Here is a 7,084-nt window from a genome sequence, read left to right as displayed (position 1 = left end):
TTATAAAGAATTAAAATAAATTTATAAATTTTTGTAATAATTTTTAATATTATTAAATATTAATCAATTTCATAATTTATAATTCTATCTCAAAAATTCAAAATTGATAAAAATATGATATATAGGTTATTTGATTTAACATAAAATATATGGGAATAGAATAATGATAAGGCATTCTTTTTTTTTTGCAAATAGTTTAGTAATGATTAAATTTATTATTAATTAAAATATAATATTAATAAAAATTATTATCTAAAAAAATATAATAGAAAAAATAAATCAAAAAGTTTATAAAAATTATTATTTAAAAAAATCTGATGTAACAATAGAATAATAGATGAAAAATAGATTAGATGGGATACATTTCATACCAGACTACCAGTTCACCTCAATCACAATTATAAGATACAAAGTGCAGAACACAACAAAAACACTTTTCTCAGCTGGACATACCAATCATTATTTACACTTCAATGTATTTTAATTTTCTGTTTGAGTTAATGCTCCAAATGGTCCCTAAAATTCCCAACTCGCATCAATTAAGTCTCCGACATTGTAAAATGACCAAATGGATCCACCACTCTGAGAAACGTGAATCCACGTTAGTCCCAAAGTCATTCGCCGTGTTAACAGTATGCTGATGTGGACAGACAGCGTTTAACTCAAAAAATTAGTGTCTAAATTTTGTTTAAAAGCCTCAAATTAGTCTATTCTCAATTATAAAACCCTAACTCCCAAATCTTTATCTTCATCATTTGTTGTAATATGTTCCTCGTCTCCTCTTTGCTGTTTGTTGTTTCTTCTCTGAAGCTCTCTTATTTGCTCTTCTGTGTGAGAAATGATTAACGCTCTCCTTCACTATGCTGAAACCATACTTTACTGTGCCATCATGGTTTTTCCCTTACCAATAAGAACGTGTTGCTACAAGCTACAAGCTACAATGCAATCAAACAAAACTTAATAAGATCCAATCTTGAGAACATATGTTTGTAGGAAAAAAGAATTTCCTTTGTTTGCTCAAAAGATCTACTCTGCAATAATTTCAACTCCAAAAACTTAATTTGAAAATAAAAAATTAAATGTTATAGACAAGATCACTTCTAAATCTAAAAATAATGGAGTAAATATCAACACAAAATATGATAATTAGTTGTTCAAAAAATATTTTCAGACGAAAAAAGTAATGTATTTCATTAACAATCTGCAGTTACAAATTCTTTCAGGATTCTGTGAGCCATTTGGTCTATTGAGCGGTCATGGATGTTCCAAAATCAAAAACAAAAGAAATGGGTTTAAAGAACATATGTTTGAGTGATTGTTATTGAAAAACACTTATAAGTTCCAAAGCATGAAGATTCAGACAAAACAAGTATTTCATAACATAGGAAAAATTGATTAAGTCACTATTAAGTAAATTAAGTCACTATTGATGCCTCAGGCAGATGTTTAGTGTATAATGGTGTGTTTTACGTTTTAACATTACAAGACTCAATATATAGGTAAAGGCAGAGGAAGTAGGAACTACCCAGGATGACAGCAACAAAGACAGATTTCTCGACAAAGCTGTGCCAAATCGTTGCGAACTCTTCGATCATAACAAGTAATGAAGCATCCTGATAGGCCTAGCAATACAAAAAACAAGAGGGCTCCTACATTCAAAAGGACCAAAAGGAAATAAACGACCAAATCAGCACATAATGAGAACAAATAAATCAGCATTATTTTTATATAGGGGAAAAAAACACATAAAGCCATCATCTCCAAAATAAACAAGAACATTAATTCTTGGTATAAGCATTTGGATAACTACTGCACAACTTCATAATTATTTACCAAATATGTAGCAAAAGCTTGGCTCACTATCAAAACCCCAAACAAGACGAAGCCAGTACTGCTGGTAACCATCTATTAGATAAACCAAATATGCCATCGAAGCAATGACCTGCAGAAAAAGGAAATACAGAGCCACAGGCAGCCATGTAGAATCAGAACATCTGAGCAATTAACAAATTATTACAAATGGCATCAACATGGCTACGAAGATGGAAACAATTCACCTATAAGCTGAACTGCCAGAAATATAAACAAAATGTCTCTGGTGACAAAAAACCGAAATTTCAAGGTACGCCATTTCCTACAGCAGCATCATGAACACGCAAATGATAAGGTGCCTTACAAGTGCAGTGAGCAAATGCAAACCCTTCCTGCAAGAATTGACCATTAAACTGAAGAATTTGTGTCTTGTAGAACTAATCATCCCACGACACCACTTCATACTCTTCCAATAACAAAACCACCTTACTAAACACTAAAGATAATTATCCCAACAGACAACAAAAAAAATACGGAGATAATTATCTTTAGGGCTAACTAGAATATGAAAAATTAAGTCACTATTAAACAAGTAAAACTATTACCTTTAGGGTTGGTTTTGTCTTTATTTGTGTTCGCTTCTTGCTTTGCGATTCTTTGTTACTGTGCACGGGCAGCTCGTCCTGCTGCAAAATTCTCAAATTGCGCTTGCCTGCAATTTCGATCAATACATAAAGTTACCCCAAAGTTTGTCTTAGTATTGTCAACTAATAAAAAGCCACAATAACAGAATTGAAATTCCCTTCTTCTTTTTCACGCTTCATTTTACCAATTACTCCCTTTATTCCTCTTTCCTTTTTTCTGCCACCATAATATTTTGGAACATCATTGGAGCAATTTATCTCAATATAAATTATATCCAAGCATTCAAAATTGTACCAAAAAGAGTGAGAGTGAGAGATAACAAAAACCTAAACACTCACCTTTAACCTTCTGCACTGTGTGAATAAAGTGATGCTTAATGCAAAAATTGCTTCACTTAACACATGCACGGAGGTGCCAGGGGGGAACACTTGCGAAGCTAAAGCAACTGCGAGCTGAGGAAGATGAAGAGATGACACACGAAAAGAAAGTGATTTTTGCAAGGAGAAATATATGGTAAAGATGTTGTTTTAAAGATGTATTTACGTGGTAAAATCTAAACCACATATTCTAAAACTACACTTTTAACTTAAAACGGTAATTTTTCATAAAAAAAAGCGTCACCTAATGGAAAAAAGTAAATTAGAAGATTTAAGAGAAGAAATAATTAAATTATCAAAACTAATAGATCAAAAATTAATGATTTTAACCAATGTTAATTGTAATGACACTGAATTCTTAAAATCAATACAAAATGATTTTTTTCAAAATCTTTATTTTACTATAAGTTTTATTGAAGGACTTCAAAAACCTGAAAAAACTTATTTTTCACATGGAATTTCTAAAAAATGCTACTATGGAAATGATTCCCCACATCTTCATCATACTTTTAACTCACAATTAAATTCTATAGTAGATATACTTGAAGAAATATTAGTATCTATAAAATTTCAAAGAAATAAGGAAAGAATCCCAAAGAAGAAAAATTTCAAAATATAATCAACATAACAGACTTAAAAGTAAAACCACCATTGAAATTATGAATATTGAAGAAAAATTAGAAGAAGTTACAATGCTTTTTAAACAATTAAAAATGGCTCAAGAAAATAATATTATGGAACATGGTTTTCAAATAGAAGAAGAATTAGTAAATGCTGAAAATATAGAAAATGAAGAACACATTCTAAATTATTCAAGTGACGAAGAACCAGCAATTCCAATACAAGTAAAAAATGAAGCTGGAACATCTAAGGATAATCAATCTCAATTTAAATGGGAAACAGGTTTTGATAATTATGCTTTTAAAAAAGAATTTATAAATAAAGATTCAAAATATACAAAAATACCATCAAAATACGTTCCTAAAATCCAGGAAATGGAAGGAGAAAGAATGCTCGATTTAGACGGCAAAAAGAACGAAAAAGAAATTTTTGAAAACTGGTTGAATTCCTTCTTATTAGAAGCCTTTACTAATCCAAAACTTAGTGAATTGTCTGGAAGAGACATTTGGAATTACATAGGATTTCATACTAAAGGAATTATAAGAGATTATATGACATCAATAGAAAACCAAATAATAGAAGAATTAGAAACAAAAACAACAGCTTATGATAAGATATTATATATAATGACGATTCTATATAAAGAATTTTTTGGAAAAAATATTATAGATCATAGACAAGAAGTCTATAATAAAGAATATCAAGAAGCAAAAAACCATTTAGCTAATATTCAGATATATGATTTATGTAATGTATCAGTATGTATATAACAAAACTTCCATATCCTGCTAATGAATTTATAATGGGAAGATTTATAAGAGAAATAAATAGAGGAACAATTGAAAATAATTTTGGTGGAGCAACCTCTGCAATAAGAGAGGAAATAAAAGAACGTTGTATGCAAGAAGCAACTCAAAAAAGATTTGCAAATATAATTAGAATTTGCTGTCAGGATAATGAAGAGATACCTCAAAAATATGGTCTTAATAAATATTTTCAAAGAAAAAAAAATATCAATTTAGAAGAAGAAAATACTATCCAAACTGGAGAAAAAAGAGATATTTTAGGAAAGAAAATAACAATAAAAATAAAAGACAAAGAAATAACTATTGCCCGAATAAAAAAGAAAATTGTAAATGTTGGTATTGCCAAGAAGAAGGACACTACGCAAATGAATGCCCAAAAAAGAAGGATAAAAAGGATCTTACTAAACAAATAGAAATTGCTAAGTCTTGTTTCATGGAACCATTAGAAGAATCTGATGATAACTTAGACTATATTTTTGAATATGTCTCAAAAACAGACTCAGAGACTGAGTAATAATGCTACATTTATTACTATAAAAATAACAGAAAAATTTATAAATGCTTTCATAGATTCTGGAGCAACACAATGCTTTGCTAGTTCAAATATAAAACTTGATTGGAAAAAATTAAAGAAACCATTAAGAGTTAGAATAGCTGACAAATCAATACATAAAATTGACCAAAAAACAGAGATGGTTGAAATTTTTATTCAAAATTATAGGTTCATTGTTCCATCTATATATATGTTAGATTCTGGAATGGATTTTATCATAGGAAATAACTTTTTAAAGCTATATCATCCATTCATTCAAGAATTAACATATATAGTTTTAAAAGCTCCACACGATTCTTCAATAAATCAAAAATCAAGACGTATAAAAATACCAACTACTACTATAGATAAGATCTTAAAATTTAAAATATTTTCTATATTAGAAACATGTTATTTAAATCTATATTTTCAGATAAATATTCCAAAAAATAATCTTGAAATAAAGATAGAAGAACTTTTGGATGAAATTTGTGCTGAAAATCCTTTAGATGTTAAAAATACAAATAACGAATTAGTAAGCATTAAATTAAAAGATCCCACAAAAGAGATAAATGTTCCAAATAAAATTCCTTATTCCGCAAGAGATAGAGAAGACTTCTCACTAGAATGTAAAGATCTTTTGGAAAAAGGAATTATAAGATTAAGTAAAAGTCCTCATGCGGCTCCAGCTTTTTACGTTGAAAACAATAATGAAATTAAAAGGGGAAAACGAAGAATGGTAATAAACTATAAGAAAATGAATGAAGCAACTATTGGTGATGCTCATAAACTTCCAAGAAAAGATTCTATTTTAGAAAAAATCAAAGGAGCAACTTGGTTTTCATCTCTTGATGCAAAATCAGGATATTGGCAACTTCGTTTAGACGAAGAAACAAAGAAATTAACTGCTTTTACTTGCCCAACAAAAGAATCAACAAGTGTGTTGCTCTATGAATGGAATGTATTACCATTCGGATTAAAACAAGCCCTAGGTATTTATCAAAGATTTATGGAAGAAAATCTAAAGGAGTTAAATGAATTTGTTTTAGTGTACATTGATGATATACTAATTTTTACAAAACAGGATAAAGAAGATCATCTTCAAAAATTATTAATAGTTTTAGAAAGATGTAAAGAAAAAGGATTAGTTCTTAGCAAAAAGAAAGCAAGAATAGCAAAACAAGAAATAGAGTTTCTTGGATTAATTTTATCCACTCAAGGAAAGCTAAAACTTCAACCAAATGTTCTAGAAAAAGTAAATTTATTTCCTAATAAAATAGAAGATAGAAAACAATTACAAAGATTTTTAGGGTGTATAAACTATATTTCTGATCAAGGATTCTTAAAGAATATAACAGAATATACTAAAAGCTTATTTCCAAAAATAAGTACTAAAAAAGAATGGAAATGGGATGAAAAAGATAGTATGCAAATACAAAGAATTAAAGAATTATGTGAAAAACTTCCAGAACTTTATATTCCAGAAGAAAATGACTACTTAATAGTAGAAACAGATGCCTCAGACATAACCTGGTCAGGATGTCTAAAAGCTAAGAAAGCTATAAAAAGCTTGGAATAAGAAAAAGAATCACTAGATTCTAAATATCCCCCAAAGGAATTACTTTGCAGGTATATTTCAGGAACTTTTACTCCAACAGAACAGAGATATACCACTCATGAAAAGGAAACTCTGGCAGCAATTAAATCTCTTAAGAAATGAAAAATTGATTTACTACCCAAAGAATTTACATTAAGGACAGATTCAAGTTACGTAACAGGTTTTATACAATATAATTTAAAAGTTGATTATAATCATGGACGATTGGTAAGATGGCAATTATTTTTGTTACAATCTCCAATAAAAATTGAATATATTAAGGGTGACAAAAATGTTATTGCAGATACATTAACAAGAGAATGGAGTTCGTCTACAACGCATTAGATCAAGAAATTCAAAAATACGAACAAGAACTCGAAAAGTGCAAGCATTGTCAGCAAATAAAGATACAGATCCAATCCCTCAAGAAGGCCATCGAAGCAATGAAATCAACACAACAACCAAAACCATCAGAGTTCAGCCAGCTAAGCGTGGTGGACAAATCAGGTGAAGAAAAAATTCCAGAAAATAAAACAATTGCTGAAATTATCAAAAAATCCACCCAAGATAAAAAATATTATGTAATTTATAATGGCCCCATGAAAGGAATATATGATGCCTGGGAAAAAGCAGCACCATTTACACATCAATCAAGGATAATTCATAAAGGAGGGTTTTTAACACTGGAAGAAGC

The 7,084-nt window shown here is 29.3% G+C and overlaps 1 long non-coding RNA gene across 1 annotated transcript; it reads right to left on the bottom strand.

Annotated features, from left to right (window-relative positions):
* Positions 1 to 331: 331 nt before the first annotated feature.
* On the bottom strand, positions 332 to 2,967 carry LOC112703514 (uncharacterized). The gene is made up of 6 exons (XR_003154625.2): positions 2,796 to 2,967; positions 2,418 to 2,524; positions 2,058 to 2,204; positions 1,834 to 1,942; positions 1,526 to 1,649; positions 332 to 935 (listed from the first exon to the last, which is right to left on the bottom strand). It is a non-coding gene; the product is annotated as an uncharacterized lncRNA (long non-coding RNA).
* Positions 2,968 to 7,084: the final 4,117 nt, after the last annotated feature.

This window comes from Arachis hypogaea, chromosome 7 (assembly GCF_003086295.3).
Source record: "Arachis hypogaea cultivar Tifrunner chromosome 7, arahy.Tifrunner.gnm2.J5K5, whole genome shotgun sequence".
In the NCBI taxonomy this organism is placed as follows: Eukaryota; Viridiplantae; Streptophyta; class Magnoliopsida; order Fabales; family Fabaceae; genus Arachis; species Arachis hypogaea.
The sequence above is the reverse complement of the archived record's forward strand: the minus strand, read 5'-3'. Positions and strand labels throughout refer to the sequence as shown.